The sequence below is a fragment of the Bubalus bubalis genome, chromosome 2 (assembly GCF_019923935.1).
Source record: "Bubalus bubalis isolate 160015118507 breed Murrah chromosome 2, NDDB_SH_1, whole genome shotgun sequence".
Lineage (NCBI taxonomy): Eukaryota > Metazoa > Chordata > Mammalia > Artiodactyla > Bovidae > Bubalus > Bubalus bubalis.
In genome coordinates this window covers 14909260-14932755 of record NC_059158.1, presented here as the reverse complement: position 1 = coordinate 14932755, position 23496 = coordinate 14909260, and the positions used below count along the sequence as shown (strand labels likewise).

General features: G+C 40.9%; 1 long non-coding RNA gene across 1 annotated transcript; it reads right to left on the bottom strand.

The window, feature by feature from the left end:
- Positions 1-18793: 18793 nt before the first annotated feature.
- LOC123329168 lies at positions 18794-19380 on the bottom strand. The gene is made up of 2 exons (XR_006544389.1): positions 19291-19380; positions 18794-18996 (listed from the first exon to the last, which is right to left on the bottom strand). It is a non-coding gene; the product is annotated as an uncharacterized LOC123329168 (long non-coding RNA).
- Positions 19381-23496: the final 4116 nt, after the last annotated feature.

Here is a 23496-nt window from a genome sequence, read left to right as displayed (position 1 = left end):
ACTTGGCAGTTAGAATTATGATTCTGAGGTTTAGGTGAGAAATTTAGATGATATTTAAGCCAAAATATTAAATGAGATTAGAATTGACATAAGTGAAGAGGATCAAAGACCCGAGGCACTCCAATACTAAGATAAGAGGAAAGAAGAACCAGCAAAGAAAACTGATAAGGAGTAACCAGTGAGGTAGGAAGAAAATTAGGAGTGTTGTATCCCAGAAGTCAAATGATAACAGTATATTATGGAGGAGGGAGTGATCAGCTGTGTCCAATTATGTGGACAGGTCAAGTAAGATGAAGCCTGAGAAAATGTTACTGAATTGAGCAACTTGGAAGGGTAGTTTTGGTGGATGGGAGTGGGTAAAAGTTGAATGAACTGGATTCAAGGGGGAAGAAGGGAAGATAACTGGAGGTAGGACTTAGAGACAACTTTGAAGTTTTACCACAAAGAGGAGCAAAGATCAGCTGGGTGCTCAGTGAAGACCTATGGGGCAGGGGCAGGTGGGGTAGGAAGGAGACTTAGGAAGGAGGGGACATATGTACACCTATGGCTAATTCATGTTTATGTATGGCAAAAATCAAACCAATATTGTAAAGCAATTATCTTTCAATTATAATAAATAAATGTTAAAAATAATTTTTTTAAAAAGAGGAGCAAAGATACAGGACTATAAAAGTGGAGAAAGTGGGTTCAAAAGGAGGGAAATTTTGTTAAGAAAGGAAAAACAAGAGAATTATTGTGTGTTAAATGAGAATAATCCTTTGGAGATGGGAAAATTCATGGTACTGTACAGAGAGGGAAAAACTACTGAAGTCATACTTCTGAGAAAGGACCGTGACGATTTTCTAAGCATTATATCATAGTACCTGAGACGTAAATATTCGGAGACTAAATAAAGGTTGTTCACCTAGTTTTAAAAAATCAAATACATTTGGCTGATGTTATTTTAAAAAGCATATTTAAAGAAATATGACTTTTTAATAACTAGAACTTTCTGTGAAATAATAAGACCTTAGCAGTGATCATCAAGAGTCAACTAATATATTATACTGGAGATTTCACTGAAAAGTAGAAGAATGTGATCATTGCCAGGAAAATGTAGAAACAGAAAATCCTTTCTTCCTTTTTCTTTTTTTCTCCTTAACCATAGATGGCTTGTGTGTGTGTGTGTGTGTTTGATGCATTCATTAAATGCATATCTCTCTCTGGCTTCTTTCCAAGTACTTTCTTACAAGTGATAAATCTGTAGGGGAAATTCAGAGATTTGCAATTCCACTGAGAGAAAATCTCTTTGAGAGTGAGTGGTGAGAATGATAAAGGCCAGGTAGGACAATACTAGTCAGAGACTCTCAGCCAGAGAACAGAACAACTCTTACAACCCAACCCTATCAACACATAGCTGATATAATGAGAATTTATTCCCTGAAGTTACAGAGAAATCAGGTTTAAACTGCAACAGCAGGGACTTTCCTGGTGGTCTAGTGGCTAAGTCTCTGTACTCCCAAAGCAGGGGGCCCAGGTTGGATCCCTGGTCAGGGAACTGTATCCCACATGCCACAACTAAGACCCAGTGCAGCCAAATAAATAAAATAAGTAAATAAGCTGTAATAGTTAGGAGGGGAGGAAGTAGAGGGAGTGTCCAGTTATGGTTAATTTGATTATTCTAAATTTCTCAAAGACCCCCTTGAGTTTGTTGTCCATTCAACCAGAAAGTAAGAACAAAGATCAAAAGAAAAAGCAAGGAAAATAAAGGAAACAAGACATTTTGTCTTCTTTTTGTTGTATTCTTATATTTACCCACTTTAATTTCTCAATAAATTATTTGTAAGGAGGCAAAAAAGGGCTGTTTAGAAAAAAGTCACTTACTGAATAATTAAAGCATTTATTTTCAAAGGATATATTTATGTTACGTGTAAATATGGGCAAAATTAATATCCTAAATGAATTTGCTCAAAACAAAACTGTATTCCCTGAAGTTGACTTGTTTTGACAAAATTATGATGTATTATTAGACAAATGACATATAAGTTTATTTAGTTGATTATTGATTATCTTGGCTAATGGAGGGAAACAATGATGTGGTTAATCCAAAATAATCTAAGGTCATTTATATTTGACTTTGAAAAAAATGTTTGATATTTGGCAATGAATGTGGATATTTTTAACATGCTAAGATCTTTTTAAAAACTTCAAATAAAGCAACAAAAATACACTGAGTAACAACTTAGATCATAGCTTAGCTCTGCATATGAAAAAATTTCCAATAAACAGATGTACCAGAAAGTTTCTCAGCTTCATTATCTATCATTTAGCAACGACGTCAGATAGTCACTGTTTTTCTCTGTCCAGAAGAACCTACTCTAATTCTGTGTGGTTCAGGCTGCCATGGACTACTTTCGGCCTCTATTAGTGGGAAAGCGACTAAGACCAGTTCAATCAGAACATATGATTCCTCCAACCACAGTACTGGATTTTACATATAACTGGGCAAGCCCCATCAGGATATCTTATCCTCCCTGGCTGTAAGTTCATGGATGAGCAAAAGAGTCCCCAGCTGCCATTTAACATGACCATGCCCTTCTGGCCCTAATAGATTAATCTAGAGTTGACCTCTGACCAAAATTGGCCCAAGCAGAGGTCTTCCCCTATGAAGTCCAAATTGAGACTAAGAGTCCAGTATCAGTTTTGACATCTAACAGAAGAGTTGTTTGTAAAGGAGAATCCATGTGACTATGGGAGATGAGAAAGCTGATCCAAAGAGAGAGAATGAGAGAAGAAAGAGGCATATCAGGCAGATAGCAACAGAGATAAAAATGAACAGAGAAGTCCTGAGCAGATACAAATGTGAATCTTCATGATAATTTCCTTTGAAGCTAGCTCCAGTTGATTTCTTGTTGTCAATAAAGAATCCTTACTGACTCTGCAGCCCCTGAACGTAGTTGAATGAGTGTATTGACAGAAAAGGCAGATGAACGTATTGACCCAGTGATGGGGATCTGTAGGATAGACAGAATAGAAGGACCAAGAAGAAAAGGAAATTAAAGGTACCAGTGGGAACGAAGCTGCAGTCGTTGAAAATGAGAGTCAAATTGGAATGAGAATCCCAGATGGGATAAATCCAACTGGAAGAAGGAAAAGAGCAGAGAGGCTGCAGGTCATGGTTAGATGAATTTGTTGCTTTGTGGGAGTCAGGAATCAAGAAGAAAGATGTGGTCTGAGAGAGCAATGTCATAGGTGGAGGAGCCCCAGACTGTAATAAGGTCCAGGATATGGTGAGGAGAGTGAGCTGTTGAAAGGAAGTCAGAGTTGGAGTAGAGACTAAGAAACTCTGACAGTAAGAAATGGTATATGTAATTTATGTGCAGAAGTTGCAGAAATTAGGTAGAGGATGTGACCCAAGTGTCAAAACCCTGGTGTATATGTGTTTGTTAGAAATACAGGCAATTGACAGACTCAAAATTATGCTGGAGATTTTAATTCTCCATTGTCAATATGAGGGATTGAGTGAATGAAGTATTGTATAAAAGGTCCTGACATCTTCAAATACAGAATTAATTGATGTTTGTAATAAATTAAATGAGGTGCAAGAATTCTATTTATAGTGCATACATAATGTTCTCCAGGCCATCAGTTGTGATAGAAACAGAAATTAATAACAAAAATATTAAACCAAAAAAAGCCTAGTTACATACAAAAAAATTTAATTCTCCTAAATAGACTTATCAAGCAAAAAGAACACAATAAAAACTTATTTTAAAAAATAAAGTACTTCTCAAAAACTGTAAAAAGCAAGCAAATTCAATATGCTGGGGATTCCCTGGCAGTGCAGTGATTAGGACTCTGGGCCCCCACTGTGGGGGCGGGGAGGGTGGACGAGGTGGGGGACCAAGATCTGAATCCTGATTGGAGAACTAAAATCCCACAAGCCATGCAATGTCACCAAAAAAAATTAAAAAAAAAAAGATATTCCTTTAAATTATTTGCTTACTAATAATTAAATAAACATTAAATTAAGATCTTAGATAAGAAAATTTTTAAACCTTGGGTGAAAAAAATATTAAAAGCATAATAAAATAAATTACAAATTAAAAACACATGACAAAATCAACAGCTGATTTTTCTAAAAGAGACTACTATAACAAGTGACAGATATAACACACTAAAGAGAAAAAACAATAATTAGAAGCTAGAACATAGGCATGGCAAGCAAATAAAAAATAATATAAAACTATACATGAAAATAGTATCAAAAGAATTTTTGTAGAAATGAGGAAATGTTCATAAACTTCATTTTTTCAAATACCAGAAAAACCTGAAAGTAACCCAATGTCTTTCAACTAGTAAATAATTGAACTTTAGTACAGACATTTAATGGAATATTATTCAGGAAGATAAATGAATTCCTTAACACATATAAATATTCCGCATGAAAAAGACATAAATGGTTACATACTACATGATTCTATTTGTATAACATTCTTGGAGGTTAAACTATAAAAACAGAAAACATCAACTAACAGGAATTGGGAATAAAGGGAAGGGTGACTGTAAACAGTGAGAGAACATATTAAGGTGTTAAAAAATGTTCAATATCTTAATAATGGTTGTTATACGATTCTGTACATTTGTCAAAATTCTTAGAATTGCTCACCAAAAATGTTGAATTTTATTGTATGCATATTATACCTCAATAAAACTGGATTACCCTGATGCTGGGAAAGATTGAGGGCAGGAGGAGAAGGGGACGACAGAGGATGAGATGGTTGGATGGCATCACTGACTCAATGGACATGGGTTTGGGTAGACTCCAGCAACTGGTGACGGACAGGGAGGCCTAGCATGCTGCGGTTCATGGTGTCACAAAGAGTCAGACATGACTGAGCGACTGAACTGAACTGAACTGAAAACTGGATTTTTAAAAATTTTAATGGACAAAATATTGAAGAATAATTCTGAAAAGAACAGATAAAAAAATGCTTTTGGGCTTCCCAGGTGGTGCTAGTGATAAAAGACCTCCCTGTCAATGCAGGAGACATAAGAGATCCCTGGGTGGGGAACATCCCCTGGAGGAGGGCATGGTAACCCACTTCAGTATTCTTGCCTGGAGAATCCCATGGACAGGGGAGCTTGACGAGCTATAGTCCCTATGGTCACAAGAAGTCTGAATGACTGAAGCGACAGCATGCATGCACATGCAAAACAATGCTCTTATAAAAGAGTATTCTATAGACCAAAATTAAAATGATATGTTAGTAGCATGAAAACAGAAATCTAGAGCAAAAAAAAACTTGAAGAAAGCAGCTGTGTTTTGCTGTTGAATCTCTAAGCTGTGTCTGACTCTTTGCAACCATTTGGACTACAGCCCACCATGCCTCTCTGTCCATAGAATTCTCCAGGCAAGAATACTGGGAGTGGGTGGCCATTTCCTTCTCCAGGGGGGTCTTCCTGACCCAAGGATCAAAAGCTTATCTCCTGCTTGGCAGGCAAATTCTTTAGCACTGAGCCACCTGGGAAAGCCCAAAGAAATCAGACATAGATATAGACTTAACTACAGGTGATAGTTTACAACCTTTTTCTTTTCCTCTTTTCCTTCCCTTCCCTTGTTTTCCCTCCTTTGCTCTGCCCTGCCTGAACGATTTAGTGAAAAAGTCATTAGACTAGGAGAATGTAATGGGGTAGAACCACTCTGGAAAAGAACTTGGTGGTTTCTTTAAAAACTAGACATCAGATGATCTATAAATTACATTTCTGGACATTGATTCCAAAGAAATGAAGACCCATGTTAACACAGAAACATGCTGCTGTCCACAGCAGCTTTATTTGTAATACCGCACACTATTACTGGAAATAACACATACTTCAACAGGTAAATGGTTCCATGAACAATGGTATCTCCATACTATGGATACTACCTGCCAGGGATGACCCAGGATATCTGTATGGGACAACACCTGTACCAACCTGGCATAAAGTATCAGAACTCAGACCGAGTAAGAAGAGTGTCTGCCAAGGGTGAGGGTGGGGAGTCAGATTCCAAGGGTGAGAGGGTGTCTATGACGGGGGAAGAGGCATGGTGGCCATGATAGGAGATTAGTTACATATAAGAGGATCAAGCAAATAATGTATTGGGGATAATGGGAGCCAAGTTTCTCACTAACAAGAGAATGAGAAATACGAAAACAGACAAAATAAAGAGGAACCCTGTGGTACTGGATTTAAATTAGAGATGTCAGTGTGAACTCATTTTTAATATAGAAGTAGATATAGAAGAAAATATAAACAGAACAGCAAGTGTATATATGTGTGTATATACATTTTAGGTCTGTGGGGAATGATGTGTGTGTGAATACACATTAACCAGATTTTCTTAAGTAAAACATGATGTTTAAATCTTTGGATGGTTCATGCTTCAGGCAAAAAATGGATTTAGAGCCTCAAATAATTTCACCCACAACCAATTTCTCCCTCCATGTCTTGACTCTGTCGTTCATTTTGACCTCGTTTTCATTCTCAAACTCTGTCATTAGTTTCCAGGCCAATTTCCAGATTCAAATCCAGAAGAAAAGAAGAAAAAATTACTTTTCAGTCAATAATCTAAAAACAAAAGTCTCATCGCAGACCGTCGGCTCTGACTGGGTGTTGTGCCTCTCCTTAAGGAGTTGCTGGGGCACAGGGGCTTCAGTACAATGACTGAGTGGCACTCACCCCTGGATGCAAGTGTGGAACACACTCACTCTAAACCACCTGCATTGGTGTGGGACAGGGGGGCCTCCATAGAGGAAAATTGGAATGATGACCAAGTACTAGGTAGAAAAATGGATTTTCACTAGTCATTTCATTCCTTTCAGCAGCTCAACATTCCAACACACCCTTCTTTCCATATGCACACCTGAAAACATGTCCACACTTCTATACAGGAATACCATATGCAACCAAAACACAACCACCCCGTTCTTAAAATAAGACAACTCCAAGACCTGTCTAGTTGCTCCATTGAAATACATGTCTAAGTTCTCTAAGTGATTCCATATAATCTAGCAAAGTCCAAATTAAATGATAAAAATAACTCTTGTGCACGTGCATGCAAGCACACACACACACACACACACCAACATATGCAATGTATGTTAATGGTAATGAGAGACACAAGCTGCTCAGTTGGTCAGATCAACTGGTTACCACCCCGTGGCAGCCATGGAAGTGCAACCAGCAGGGTTGCTCTCAAGAAAGCACAAGCTGCTCAGCTGTGAAGAGTGCAATTAGCTACCCGCTTCAGCAGCAGCGCCTTTAGGATCCACCCCAGCTTCTTAGCTGAGGCCATGCTCTTCCTGAGCAACTGCCCTCAGGTAATGATGAAACTTGATAGACTTATTCATATGTAGCCATCACTCTGACTGCAGTTTTTGCTACAAAACTGTCCATGGCACTGGCTATGTGATTGGCACTGGCTTCATATGATTGCTGTTGTCAACTGAAGGTTTTCCCTATCCAACTTGCTCCCCCTGTATCTTTTACAGACGTTTGTTGTTGTTGTTTAGTCTCTAAGTCATGTCCAACTCTTTGCAACCTCATAGACAGTAGCCCACCAGGCTCCAATGGAGCGTGGGTTGGGTTGCATTTCCTTCTCCAGGGGGTCTTCCTGACTCAGGGATCAAACCTGTGTCTCCTGTATTGGCAGGTGGATTCTTTACCACTGAGCCACCAGGGAAGCCCTTATAGACATTACTCCCAATAAATTTTTTTTAAGTAGTATAAAGCTCTCCCCACCCCCACTACCCATCCCTCCCACCTCCAACCCCTGACCAATACACCTTTTTGCACTTCTGACTTCATCAGCATTTGCTTCCTGATAGGCTAGAACCAACACTACACTCTATACCAAGTTTCAAGTTATCTGGGGAAGAGAGTTGGAAATAAAAGTGAAGTCATGATCTGTCTTTGTTATCAAGCTTCCATCAACCCTTTTTTGATAAAGGAAAAAGTATGAAAAAACACACAGTGGTCCCCAGTTCATATAGATCATACACTGCTGGATAGGAATAGCAAGGTCCCCAATCATGGCGGTGGAGTCAGTTTCTTAATTGGTCAAAATGGTCCCTGTCCTCCATGGCCATTTTCGAGGTGGATATTGGGGAGGATTTCCCTTCACATCTCTTTAGCTACTAATAGTGTGGCAAGAGATTCAGATGTGAGATAATCACTAGTCTTTGTTTGCCAGATGTGGAGTTTAGTTAGCTCTTGCTTCTTTGCAATTCTCTGGGCCAACAGCCAAAGCCAGACAACTAGTTGAGTCTAAAACAGGATCTATGGACTTCTGTTTCTTAGCAGCAGGTTTCAGTGCTCTGTTGTTCTTCTATAACCCTTCGTTTAGTGACCTTTCTTTCCACATCTGTCTTGAAAAGTTCAAAATGATGTGCTGGGGTAGGTAGGTGAGGTTATTCTGCTCCAGGCCTATATTCCATCCACTCTTTTGTAAACAGTACTTGCTCAGTTTCTCAGGCAGAAGTACTTTTTGCAAGGTGGTTAGATTGAATCTGTGGGGTTAGGAGTGTTTTTAAAATGTTGATGCTGGCTCTTAGATTTCATAATGAATCACTTGCAACCTAAACCCTCCTTGGAACATAAGAACATAGGCCACAAGAAATAGCCAGTATACTCTAAAATTCTGACATCATTCTACTCCATCCTCTGATGTACCATCCTTTGTCAATAAACAGTCTGAGTCCCAAGACAAAATACATGATCGTCATTTGATCAGTTATTTACTACTTTACATGAGAGGTTAAGCGTTACCAACTTTCCAGCCCAGGAGAAAGGATTCTTCACTCTTCTTGAAACTACCCTACCCTAGATTTTTCTACAGTTTAGTATCCTTCTATTATGCATTTCTTCATCATTTAGAATGTCTTTGTCACTGCAAATAACAGAAACTATAATCCAAATTGGATTAAATAAAGATGGGTTATTGGCTTGTTAGTGAAGTCTTGATTAAGATCCCACTTCAATCAAGGTTGGATTGGGAGAAAGGAGAAACAAAATGTCATCAGGAAACACCTTTTCAATTTCTTGTCTTGAGAAGCCTGGGCTTATTCTCTGGCTTCATGAGGTAATGAGATGGCTGCCTGTAGAAACATCTTCCTAAATTCAATTCAATTAAAAAAATTTTTCTAAAGGTGTGCCTTTCAACAATCCCAGCAAAAGTCTCATTTATTTTTATTAGCTTGATTAAGTTGCATAACTGTCCCTGAACAAATTTACTGTGGCCAGGAAAATGTAACATTCTAATTAGCCAGTCTAAGTTGCATGAATTCTACTTTTTAAATAACAGCTCTATTGAGATAAAGTTCACAAGCCATAAAGTTTATCCCACACCAACTCTTTGGAAGTGGGACATGGAATGAATGTCACCTACAGCACCTGGACTGAAGGTTGGGGAGGCAAGGTTTCACAGAATAAAATGAGCATTCTTTTTAAAAGAAGGGTGAATGTCTGCTATCCATCAGAAACTGAGTTTAGGAAGAATGAACTGATTTTCTAAGACTCTCCCCTGATATGTTGACCCTCTGTCCAGTTAACAATGATCCTCTGGGTTGCCTCCAAGATGCAGCACCCTGTGAAACTTGGCCTAAGATACTTTAATCACTGTTTTCTACAGATGTTGAAAAGGTCTTGGTTCCAGTTTATATTCACAACTCTATCTTGCTTTGTGTTTTGCACAAAATTGACACAAAAGTTTTCTAAATGTATATTTAAAACAGTTTGAGTCCTACTATTAATTCTGTAGTTCTCCAGCAACATCCTGAAAAGGCTGTGGGGCTGATTGAGAAACAGCTCTATCAGTGCTTCTCAGCCAGAGTTCAGTGACACAGCATGTTTCACAGGTGCACTTAACGTAAGATAAAGATCAAGAGCCCAGAAATGGAACCAGACAGCCTGGCTTCAAATCCTAGTTATTTCACTTCCTATCTTCCAATGAGTTTGAGAAAATAGCTTAAACTCCTTGAACTTCAATTTCCTAATTGGTAAACTGAGATAATAATATCCCAAATGACAGCCATGGGGATTGTATAAGAGATGTCCTATGAATAAAGAGAGAGGAGATAACATTCTCTTGAATTCCTCTTATGATCTAGCACATTTGAGTTTAGAAGAAATACTTTGATGACTAAGATCCCAAGAGTCAAGCTATGCCAACAAAATATACTGCCAAACATATATGCAGAGTACATCATGAGAAATGCTGAGCTGGAATCAAGATTGCTGGGAGAAATATCAATAACCTCAGATATGCAGATGACACCACCCTTATGGCAGAAAGTGAAGAGGAACTAAAAAGCCTCTTGATGAAGGTGGAAGAGGAGAGCGAAAAAGTTGGCTTAAAGCTCAACATTCAGAAAATGAAGATCATGGCATCTGGTCCCATCACTTCATGGGAAATAGATGGGGAAACAGTGGAAACAGTGTCAGACTTTATTTTTGGGGGCTCCAAAATCACTGCAGATGGTGATTGCAGCCATGAAATTAAAAGACGCTTACTCCTTGGAAAGAAAGTTATGACCAACCTAAATGGCATATTCAAAAGCAGAGACATTACTTTGCCAACAAAGATCCATCTAGTCAAGGCTATGGTTTTTCCAGTGGTCATGTATGGATGTGAGAGTTGGACTGAGCACCGAAGAATTGATGCTTTTGAACTGTGGTGTTGGAGAAGGCTCTTGAGAGTCCCTTGGACTGCAAGGAGATCCAACCAGTCCATTCTGAAGGAGATCAGCCCTGGGTATTCATTGCAAGGACTGATGCTAAAGCTGGAACTCCAATACTTTGGCCACCTCATGAGAAGAGTTGACTCATTGGAAAAGACTCTGATTCTGGGAGGGATTGGGGGTGGGAGGAGAAGGGGACGACAGAGGATGAGATGGCTGGATGGCATCACCGACTCAATGGACATGAGTTTGAGTAAACTCTGGGAGTTGGTGATGGACAGGGAGGCCTGGCGTGCTGTGATTCATGGGGTCGCAAAATGTCGGACACAACTGAGCAACTGAACTGAACTGAACGAGAAAGAAATGGCAACGCACTCCAGTATTCTTGCCTGGAAAATCTCAAGGACAAAGGAGCCTAGTGGGCTACAGTCTTTGGGATTTCAAAAGAGTTGGACATGGCTTCACAACTAAACAACAACAACCTCCACACATGGCAGAGTGAGCTCTAGAAAACAAACCTAAGCATCTAACTTTCCTCCTGCCAATTCTTCAGTAGCTTCCAGCTTCTTTTGGAATAAAATACTACATCCAAACACCTTGCATAAATCAGCCTCTGCCTGGCATCACCCTCTCTTTGTTCCCTATGTTCCAGTCACACTGGCTGGCTTTCTGTTCACTGTCTTCCTGCCTCAGAGCCGGCATACAGGCTGTTCTCTCTGCTTGCAACACTCTTCCATTTCCCACCTTGCTAATCCTAAGTGTTTCTTCCTCACAGAGACCTTGTCTGATTTCTTGATGGAGGTCAAGACGTACTGTTAGACTTCTCTTAGTACCAGGCCTATTTCAGAGCATTTATTATAATAGTAATGTTAAAATTATGGATGTAATTGGCTGGCTGGCTGCTAGATTATAAACTCATGAGGACAGATAGCTGGTCCTTCCTGTTCACTGCTGTATTCTGAGGGTTGGGCACATAGTTGCTGCTCAATCAGATTAGATCAGATCAGATCAGTCGCTCAGTCGTGTCCAACTCTTTGCGACCCCATGAATCGCAGCACGCCAGGCCTCCCTGTCCATCACCAACTCCCAGAGTTCACTCAGACTCACGTCCATCGAGTCAGTGATGCCATCCAGCCATCTCATCCTCTGTCGTCCCCTTCTCCTCTTGCCCCGAATCCCTCCCAGCATCAGGGAGGGAGGGATTTCCAATGAGTCCTTTCCAATGAGTCAACTCTTCGCATGAGGCGGTCAAAGTACTGGAGTTTCAGCCTCAGCATCATTCCTTCCAAAGAAATCCCAGGGCTGATCTCCTTCAGAATGGACTGGTTGGATCTCCTTGCAGTCCAAGGGACTCTCAAGAGTCTTCTCCAACACCACAGTTCAAAAGCATCAATTCTTCGGCGCTCAGCCTTCTTCACGGTCCAACTCTCACATCCATACATGACCACAGGAAAAACCATAGCCTTGACTAGACGGACCTTTGTTGGCAAAGGAATGTCTCTGCTTTTGAACATGCTATCTAGGTTGGTCATAACTCTCCTTCCAAGGAGTAAGCGTCTTTTAAAAAATTTCATGGCTGCAGTCACCAGCTGCAGTGATTTTGGAGCCCCCCAAAATAAAGTCTGACACTGTTTCCACTGTTTCCCCATCTATTAACTTTGATCAAATAAAAAATATATATACTGCCTTCTAGGAGGGTTGAATCTTGTTGACTGAGGCCGTTTGTTTTTCTGAGTAGGATTTGGATATGGGATGTTTGATAGTCAGGAGCTGAGAGAGAAGTTAAATCTGTGAGGAAGAAGAAAAGAATCGATGTGGTCGGTGCTAAGGGGGTAGAAGGTGCTCTAGTTGGCTCTTCTTGGCTCCCAAGGGCTGATGGTTGTCATTTCTTCATAACTCCATGTTCAGTGATATCATGTTGATAGTGTTAAATCAACTATGATGAGAATATTTACACCACAGCAGTTGGCAACTCTACAAATAAGTCCTTTCTACCCCTGAAAGAGCTGGTTGGTAAAAAAAAAAAAAAAAAAAAAAAAAAAAAGAGCTGGTTGGTAAACATTTAACACTGGATAAAATATACCAAAGCAGCAAAGAAAGTTGCTTAGAAACAGAGATATGTAAGAGATATATTTGCAGATTATTTTCTTCTCATTCTTCCCATGACATCTTTAGTAAAATCCCTTTTACTCACTCTTGCTTTTATGAATTCTTAAAAGAGCTGAGGACAAGGGTACAACTGCTCTCTAAGTACTGACAAATAGCAGTAATTGTCTTTATCATCCTTCGTAATAACTGTAAAAATGGTGCCATTTCTTCCCCATGTGGGTGCTAATGGAGCTGCCCTCCTCAATCAGAGCAGAGTTCTTTTCACCTGCTTCATGGCAAGATGTCAGTTTCAGGGCCCCCAAGTTATGAGAGGCCATTATTCCATTTGAATCTCATATGAAGAGGAAAGTACTCTCTGAAGTAGTGATATGTAAACTGAAGCCTAGAATAAGAAGCCAGAGGAGAGAGAATATGTGAGGAAGCAAGGAAAAAAAATTCTAGGCAGAAGGGACTGCAGATCCAAAGGTTCCAAAGTAGAAAAAAGGGCCCGTGAAACTGAAATATATGAATGGGAAGAGAGTGGCCTGACAGGAGGGAGACAGAGACCCACTACGCTAGCCCTTCTATACTGTTAGTCCCCAAGAAAGCTTCATTGGTCTCAAGGAACCTGTCAGTGATTACCGTCTCAAATTTTCTGATACTCAACATTGACTAAAGCTCAGTTGACAGGTTCAATATTAGTAAAAGTTTGCCTTATGGGTATGGAGTGCATGCTTGTCTCCCACCTGCCAATGCAGGAGACTTAAGAGTCACAGGTTCGATCCCTGGGTTGGAAAGATCCCGGGAGAAGGGCATGGCAACCCAGTATTCTTGCCTGGAGAATCCTGTGGACAGAGGAGTCTGGTGGGCTACAGTCCATAAGATCACAAAGAGTAGGACATGACTGAGGCAGTTTAGCACACACTCACATGCACACATGTGGATTAAGTCAGATGAGCTGAGAGCTAGATTACACTGTTGAAAGGTTTTATGACTTCATGCCACAAAGTGAGGTTAGAGGATGTATGGCAGCCAGTGTCCAAGATGATCTCAAGAGGCTCAACTTTATATATTCCTCTTTCACACTGAATCTGGCTGACTTGGAGAACCACTAGGATAGTGAGGAAATGATTGTGTGTGATTTAGAAGGCTAGGACATAAAAAACAGTGTAGCTTCCATCTTTTTCTTTCTCAGATCATTCACCCCGGGAAAGCCAGTGGCCATGCGATGAGGACACTCAAGTAGACCTATGAGGGGGTCCACATGGGATGGACTGAGGCCTCCTGCCAAAAGCCAGCACCAACACACTGACCATGAGTGAACCAACATGAAGTGGGTACTCCAGTCTCAGTCCAGTTCAGAGGACTGCTGCCCTGGCTGATGACTGGAGCTTCATGAGACCCCTCAAGCCACAACCATCTAACAAATCTGCTCCCCAATTCCTGACCCACGGAAACTGTATGAGATAATAAATGTTTATTGTTGTTTTGAGCCAATAGGTTCTGGTATTTTGCTATGCAGTGATAGATTAAAGCAGACATGAAAAGAAATGACCCTAATAAACTATTGCTAAAATAACAGTAACACTGTTAATTAAGGGTATTTTCTGTGAGTTTTCGCAGGTTACTTAACCTTACTACCTTGTTTTTTCATCTGTCAAAAGAGACTAATGAATAGTATCCATTTTTCAGAATGTCTGTAACATCAACTAGAATAATAGATGCAGCTATTTCAAAGAATAAAATGGAATTATATACACATAGTAGAAGCTCCAACTCACTCCAGTATTCTTGCCTGGAGAATCCCATGGACAAAGGAGCTGGCAGGCTAGAGTCCAAAGGGTTGCAAAGAGTCAGACACGATTGCATGACTACACACACACACAGTGGAAACTTATGAGATGTTATCTATATTACTATCCACAGTTATTGTTGTGACTATTTTTTTTTTAATTTTAACCAAATCTGTTTCTCCTCCTCTGTTGTTGTTTTTAAAATCAGCAAGACAATGATCCAGACAGTTAAAATACCAGAAAACTGGATATTATCCTTGATATTATAGTATGCTTTTATTCTTCCTCTTTACATCCAATCATTCATTATGCTCTAATAATATCTATAAGTACTTTCAGATAATTTTCTTTATTCCTACTCTCACTGCCTAGTTCAGGCCTCCATCCATCAACTCCCATCTAGACTGTTAAATAGTTTCCTAAATTATTTCCTGCCTCTAATCTTATTCCCCTGGAACTTGTTTTTCACACTGCAGCCTGTGACCTGTCTACAACACAAATATGATAAAGGCATTCCCTGATGAAACCTTTCCTGGCCTTCTGACAGCTGTACAGCATCCAGTCTCCTTAGAATGACCAGAAAGGCCTGTCAGGACCTAGCTGTTGTCTGTCTCTCCTCTAATGAACACAGTGTAACCAAGAGTTAATTCTCTTACTTGCTGCACTTGATGCTGCTCTTTCAAAGGGTTGATCTTCCCCAGATGCTTGGTGGATCTTGCTTTGTTTCTTTTTTTTTTTTTTTTTCTTTCTTGTTAATGTTTGCTGTGTGGACCTAAATTAAACATCTTATTTCCACACTCCAATGAGCATGTATGTGTGGTGTCACCCCAGTTGTGTCTGACTCTTTGCAACCCTATGCACTGTAACCCATCAGGCCCCTCTGTCCATGGGATTTTCCAGGCAAGAATACTGGAGTGGGTTGCCATGCCCTCCTCCAGGAGATTTTCCCGACCCCAGGATTGAACCCACATCTCATGTCTCCTGCATTGACAGAGTGGGTCTTTACCACTAGTACCACCTGGGAAGCCCTCAAATGAGACTCTCGGGTTACCTATCAGTGGATTCAAGTTTGTTTGTTTGTTTTTTAAACAGAAGGTCCTGCCTTTTTTTTTTTAACTTATGTTTGGCTGCACTGGGTCTTTGTTGCTGCATGTGGGTTTTCTCTGGTTGCAGCAAGCAGACTCAGTAATTGGGGTGCATGGGCTTAGTTGCCTCACAGAATGTGAAATCTTCAAGCTCAGGGATCAAACCCATGTCCTCTGCACTGGAAGGTGGATTCTTCACCACTGGACCACCAGGGAAGTCCAGTGGGCTTAAGTTTTGATCATGGAAAACTATTTCTGATGATGGTAAGTGAGAGCTGGGTCATGTGGCAACAGGAGCATTCACTCTCTGACACTTGGGCATAAAAGACTCTGCACAGAAATAAATTATTAAAGAGAACACAGGTGCCTTTTCTACTCAGGACAGGAACTCAGTCCTGGCACACTGAGATCTGCATCCCTAAACATCTGCTGTCATGCCAGTACCTTCCCTCAAGTCCATGACCTTGAAATGGAAAAAAAAGCAATCCTGTCCAAAGGCCCTGAACATTTGTTAGCTGTGTTCTGTCAATTTCAGAAATGGGTATTGTTTCAGCATGGAGGTTTCAAGAGGCAGAAACACTAAAGAGAGAGAAAATACAAAATAATACTTGTGACAAATCCTTCCTCTCAAGGTGAATGCAGTAGATTCTTGCATAATGAATATTATTCTCTAAGTGGGCTCAGCATCCATTTTTCTTGCCCGCCTTTGTGAATCTGAAGATTCTTTTACATTAGCTCAACATTTGTAACAACTGTACAGCTGAATAAAATTATACAATATTATCATTCATATTACTGTTAAATTTGCATGTATATATGTAAATGTTTAGACATAATAGACATGTCACATGATGCTGATTCTATTGACAACCAGATGGATAATAAAAACTAAATATGTGACTACCTTTTAATGTATTTTATTTTAAAATTAATAACATTTAAATAAATTTTTAAAAATAAGATTAAATTTCAGTTTTAAAAGTAATTTGATTTGAAAATTCAATATTCATTAACTTAAATTTGTAGTTTGTCATTTTAATGATTTAAAACTTTAGAAAAAATAACATTTGAAACCTTATGTATGAAATAATTTTCATATTTTCATACACATTTTCATTAAAATAATTGAAATTTTATACATTTTAAAGATATTTACATTTTTAATCCCTCAGATAATAACTGCTGGTAGAGCACCAATTATGTGAAAATATTGATATAATAATAGTTACTTTGCTGATATGGTCAAGAAAAAGAAATGCTATGGATTAAATACATAATCATTTATCAATTACAGATTTTTTTTTTACACATTTAAGCATGATTGGTCCCTAAACTGACCATCCAGACAGATATAATACTTTTAAAGTCAGACATCTTGAATATTTTGCAAACCATGGCTTTTAATATAATACTAAAAAAATTTTTGTTATGAAGGAGTATTTGTCAAAGTAGAAAGATAATATATACATAATATACATGCGTGTATGTACGTACTTGTTTATATACAGAAAGAGAGATCGAGAAATATTGAGGATGATTTTTGGAGGCACCTTCCTCTTACCTGGGGCCTCTACCTATCTTTTGAAATACAATTCTCTTTACAGAGCAGTGCTCCTGACTTTAATTTGGAATCTTTCACCCTCTACAGTCTTGGCCATAGTCTAAAGTTACCTCTGGCGCCTCCCTGCTTTGCTCTCTGACCCAAATATCCATGATAATTCTAACCCTAACCATTCCTTGCCATGCTTAGAAAAAACATCCCCAAGCCTTAATCTGGGAGCAAACTGTTGGCTAGCACACAGGGAGGGGAGGGAGATCTAGAAGATCCTGCTGTCCCAAGTCAGACCTTTCAGTAATTCCATTTTGATGTATCTAGGCTCTTTTCTTTTTTTCTATGTATGGACAACCGAACTTGGGTTTCTTTAGGAAAATTCATTCATACTCTTGAAATACTACTGAAGTGACTTTCTCCTGTTTGTGTTTTGCCTATAGTTTCTCCATTTTGTTGCTTTACTACTGTCATGCTATAAATATTCTATTTTCCATGAATCCCTCAACTCTTTTATCTGCTGCCTATAGCCCTTCTACATTTCTAGTGTCATTATGAATTACATTTTTAAAAATATCTTTCCTGACATTCCAATAGGCGTGCGCACAGACAGAAAATCATCATGTTTAGTGTATTATCTGAATCCCTGAACATTTACTGACATTTTAAATCTTCTTGCCTGCACTGGTGAGCTTTGGTGATACCAAAATGCTTGAGTTCCCCTCTCACATACTGCCATGTCATGCTTCTGTGGCTTTAGTCCTGTTATTTTTTCTCTCTCACTCAAATACACTTCCTACCTTTCTTCCCCTGGTGAACTCACACACTTGTCCTTTAAAACATAACCCAAGTGACCTTTTTCCAGAAAAGAACCAAGCAGATATATAAATAAGATTTCTCTGACAACATAGTTTGAATTAAGTACCCCCCTTCTCTAACAGCGCTTCCCAGGTGGCGCAGTTGGTAAAGAATCTGCCAGCCAGTTCAGAAGACACAAGAGATATGGGTTTGGTCCCTCGATCTGGAAAATCCCCTGGAGGAGGACAACCCACTCCAATATTCTTGCCTGGAAAATTCCATGGACAGAGGAGCCTCATGGGCTACAGTCCATGGGGTTACAAAGAGTCAGACATGCCTGAGCACGCGCGCTTGCGCACACACACACACTTCTCTAACATCTGTCTGTGGTTTATCCTTTCATTGGGGTTGCCAGATAAAATATTTGGGAATCACTTATACTGAAATGTGTTCATCGTTTATCTGAAATTCAAATTTCACCAGGCATCCTGCTTTTGTTTTTATTTTCTAAATTTGGCAACACAATGTATCTCCTCACTTAGTATACTGTATAGACTTTATCTGCTTAAGTGTGTACCTCTCCCTTGGGTACTGGAAGTTCCCTGCAGGAAGGGACCATGTCTTTTTTTTTGGTGGAGAGTTGTGGGCTGGTGGGATAAGAACTATATCTTTTTTTTAAATCTCCATATCCCTACTGGCTGATAAACTGTCTGACACACTAGGTTATTAAATTAGTTAAGAGGTTTTGGTTGCAAGTAATACAAAAAACTTAAGCCCAAGTAAGCAGTGAAGAATTTATTATAAGAAGAATTTCAGGGCTGGAGGGGGCTGCTGGCCTCAGGAAGCATGTGGAACTCACTGCTCTTTTACTTCAGTTTCTCTTAACCTCTGGAGTTCCTTTTTCTTTAATTGCCATGGCTTCCTCTGCTACTCACTTCATGTGAAAAGTAGCTGCACAACATTCCCGAATCGTTTCATCTCCTCTATTCAAGAAATAGACACGAATTTCTCTTAACTTTAATTCCAATTCCTAGAGAAGAGACTTCATTCAATCAGCTGAGTCTAGGAAATGAGGGTCATGTAATATTAATCACAGGGCCCACCAGTGTTGACTCAGTGGTTTGATTTTGGAGGAGGTGCAGACACAATTTTCTACTACATAGATGCTACATTAGTCAAGTTCTCCAGAAAACAGAGCCCATAGGATATCCATATAACAGACCAGTCATTTTTTTAAAAAGTCATCCTGTTACTGAGCCCAAGATTGTCCTGCTTACCTCACAACAGGCCAATAAATTGGGAGATGAGTTCTTGGAACAAGGAATAATGATTTTAATCAGAAAGCTAGCAGACTGAGAAGCTGGCAGACTAGCCTCTCAAAAAACCAACTTACCTCAGTCAGAATTCAGGCTCCTTTTATAGACAAGAGGGGGGAGGGGGCCCCCTGTGGCACCAACCAATGGGGGAGCAGGAGCACTAACGGTCGCTAGTTGACAGTTGCTCCCTACTGGTCGCTTGCTTGGGGGAGGGGCCGATGTGAACACCAACCAACGGCCGCTGTAACTCGTACCCGCCACAACTGCTCCCCATCTCGTTACCACAGTACCCTGAGCTGAAAGGTGTGACTCCAGAAAGCTGCCATGTCCGAAGAAGTAACCGCCGCTCCGGCGATGTCATCCCCCAGTCCCCAGTGGAGTGAGGCTTGCAGGCGGCAGAGATCATGAAGGCCACGCAGAGGCAGTTGACACACCCGTTAACCAGGATCACTGCCTGAGGCGGCGGGAACCCTGGGCTCAGCCTTTCCCTGGCCCCACCAGTCACCTCGCGACCAACAAGGCCGTCTGGGAGCTGGCACCTCCAGAGTGGAGCTCCCGTGTGCCAGTTTGTACAGCGATGGGTAGCGGGAGCAGCGGCCTAATGGGCCAGGCGCAACTGGGCTCAGAGAGGTGTGATGAATCAGCCCCTGCCTCAACAGAGAGCACTAGCCAGTCCAGGGAGGGAAGAAGGAAGGGATCATCACACCTCGGGTACGGGCTGGGGAGCCACCGCGACAATCACATGATTTGATTCTCACATTCGTTCCATTCCAGCCTTCCTGTTAAGAAGTTTCGAAAGAAACAGCACATATCATAAATCTCTCACCGTTCAAAGCATAATGAAAGCCAAGCGCTCAATGATGCAATGTGTTGTCAAAACAGCTCCAGGCATTTTTTTTTTTAAATTGAATTATAGTTGATTTAAATATGGTGTACCTTTCAGGTGGAGAAGACCGTAATTCAAAAAGATACAGGCACCTTCATGTTCATTGCAGCACTATTTACAATAGCCAAGACATAAAAGCAACCTAAATGTCCATTGTAAATAGTCATTGACAGATAGATGGATAAAGATGTGGTATATGTATACAGGAGCTTCCAAGGTGGCGCTAGTGACAAAGAATCCACCTGCTAATGCAGGAGACTTAAAAGAGGAGAATTCGATCCCTGGGTCAGAAAGATCCCCTGGAAGAGGGTATGGCAACCCACTCCAATATTCTTGCCTGGAGAATCCCATGGACAGAGGATCTTGGCAGGCTACAGTACTTAGGGTTGCAGAGGGTCAGACACATTTGAAACAACACACATACAGATATATACAGGCTTTTTTTTTTTTTTTTAAACGGGCTTAAACTGTTCTCCATAAAACCATCTTAAAACATATGCTATGGGACTTCCCTGTGGCCAGGTGGTTAAGAATCTACCTGCCAATGCAGGGTAAGTGGGTTTGATCCCTGGTCCAGGAAGATCTGACATCCTGAAGAGCAACTAAGCCCAAGTACCACAGCTATTGAAGCCTGAGTGCTCTAGAGCTCTGCAACAAGAGAAGTCACTGCAATGAGAAGTCCATGAACCACAACTAGAGAGTAGCCTCAGGTCGCCATGCACAGCAATGAAGACCTGGCGCAGTGCCCCCCCCCACCTCCAAAAACTATGCTGTTTTCCTCAGATCTACAAACGTAATGATTCTAGAAGACGCCCTTTGTTTGGGGGTATAGGGTATAGTGTATTAGTCACTCAGTCGTGTCTGACTCTCTGCAACCCCATGGACTCTAGCCCACCAGGCTCCTCTGTCCATGGAATTCTCCAGGCAAGAATACTGGAGTGGATTGCATTCCCTTCTCCAGGGTATCTTCCCAACCCAGTGATCAAACCTGGGTCTCCTGCATTGGAGGCAGATTCTTTACTGTCTGAGCCATCAGGGAAGCCTTGTTTGGTGGTGGCAGGGCTAAAAAGTGAGTTAAAGTAAGAGAGAGTTGCTGAGATCAAGATGAGAACTGAGAAAAGAGTCTTTGTAATTATAACTGAATCTGTTCAATAAACATGGATAGCATTAGAATTTTCCTGAACCATCTGGAAAATCTCCTTAATTACACAGCTATATAATTAAGTTTAGGAGGTTACATTGAAACCACTATATTTTTGATAACTTCAACAATAGGAACTTTATTATGTACATAACACTAAGAGTTGAGGCTTTCTATGTGATGTTCATTCAGCATCTCCCCAGCATCTCCAGAGTAGCAGATCTAAGTGGTACATAAAAAAATGGAGAAAGGCCAGAGAGTGGTCCCCATTTCCTTTTTTGTTTTTTAATCATTATTGTATTTGTTACAATATCGCTTCTGTTTTATATTTTGGTTTTTTGGCTCTGAGACATGTGGGATCTTAGCTCCCTGACCAGGGATCAAACCTGCAACGCCTGCATTGGAAGGCAAAGTCTTAACCACTACCAGGGAGGTAGCTCCCATTTCTTTTTCTATTATCATATCATCTTTTTACCCTAGAAAAAAAAATGCTGCTGCTGCTGCTAAGTCGCTTCAGTTGTGTCCGACTTTGTACGACCCCATAGACAGAGGCCCACCAGATTCCGCCATCCTTGGGATTCTCCAGGCAAGAACACTGGAGTGGGTTGCCATTTCCTTCTCCAATGCATGAAAGTGAAAACTGAAAGGGAAGTTGCTCAGTTGTGTTCGACTCTTTGCGACCCCATGGACTGCAGCCCACCAGGCTCCTCCATCCATGGGGTCGCAAAGAGTCGAACACAACTGAGCAACTTCCCTTTCAGTTTTCACTTTCATGCATTGGAGAAGGAAATGGCAACCCACTCCAGTGTGCTTGCCTGGAGAATCCCAAGGATGGCGGAATCTGGTGGGCCTCTGTAGCCCACCAGGCTCCTCCATCCATGGGGTTTTCCAGGCAAGAGTACTGGAGTGGGGTGCCATTGCCTTCTCCAGAAAGGAAAATAGTCATCCTAAAACAAAAGTTTTCATAAATGGCATAGCATTAGTACTATCTATTTCAGTTATGTCAAATAATCATATATATATATAAAGACAAAATTGTGATTTCACCAGAAACAAAATACCTCTGTGATTTTCAGAAGCTAGATAGCTGGGGCAGTGGAGGAACCTGGCTAGTCTGGTTTCAAGCTGGAGCTGGGTTGTCTCCATCTCTGTTTCCAGGCACATGGGGCTACACAGGGCAGGGAGTCGGCTCAGCAGAACCTTGGATTTGGTTCTAAGGGTCCTGGGTTGAGAAAGGGTGACTGGAAAAGATCTTGGGATGGCCAGAAACTAGGTATGGCTGGAAGTGAGAGAGAAGATCCCAGGAGGGAGAGGGCTTCCAGTCTGAAGAGGGCAAGAAGAGGTGCGAAAATCTCCTGAGAGCACCGGGTAGGCGGCAGGTAGGTCACTGTCGCTGGTCTGTTTGGGAAGCACGAGCTTAAGGGGAGAGCCAGAGAGGGGGATGCAGGGAGTCCAGGGTGCTTCCAGATGATCAGGAAGACTTAAGCCAAAGGGACCTTGCACAGCTGTAGAGAACTGGGGAGAGAAATTTTTAAGGTTGGTGCAGCCAAGAGCCAGGAGCCAAGGGGTGCAGGCAGTGTGGGTCGGACTTAGGCGTGGCTGGCTGGTACTAGGTGGGAGATACTGATTTGGAATTTTCCAGTCTTGCCCTCCTTGGGGAGAATTACAGAAGGAAGGAGCCAGGATGGCCTGGGCTCTGCAGCTGCCTCTGCTTTATTGACTATGCCAAAGCCTTTGACTGTGTGGATCACAATCAACTGTGGAAAATCCTGAAAGAGATGGGAATACCAGACCACCTGACCTGCCTCTTGAGAAATTTGTATGCAGGTCAGGAAGCAACAGTTAGAACTGGACATGGAACAACAGACTGGTTCCAAATAGGAAAAGGAGTACGTCAAGGCTGTATATTGTCACCCTGCTTATTTAACTTCTATGCAGAGTACATCATGAGAAATGCTGGGCTGGAAGAAGCACAAGCTGGAATCAAGATTGCTGGGAGAAATATCAATAACTTCAGATATGCAGATGACACCACCCTTATGGCAGAAAGTGAAGAGGAACTAAAAAGCCTCTTGATGAAAGTGAAAGAGAAGAGTGAAAAAGTTGGCTTAAAACTCAACATTCAGAAAATGAAGATCAT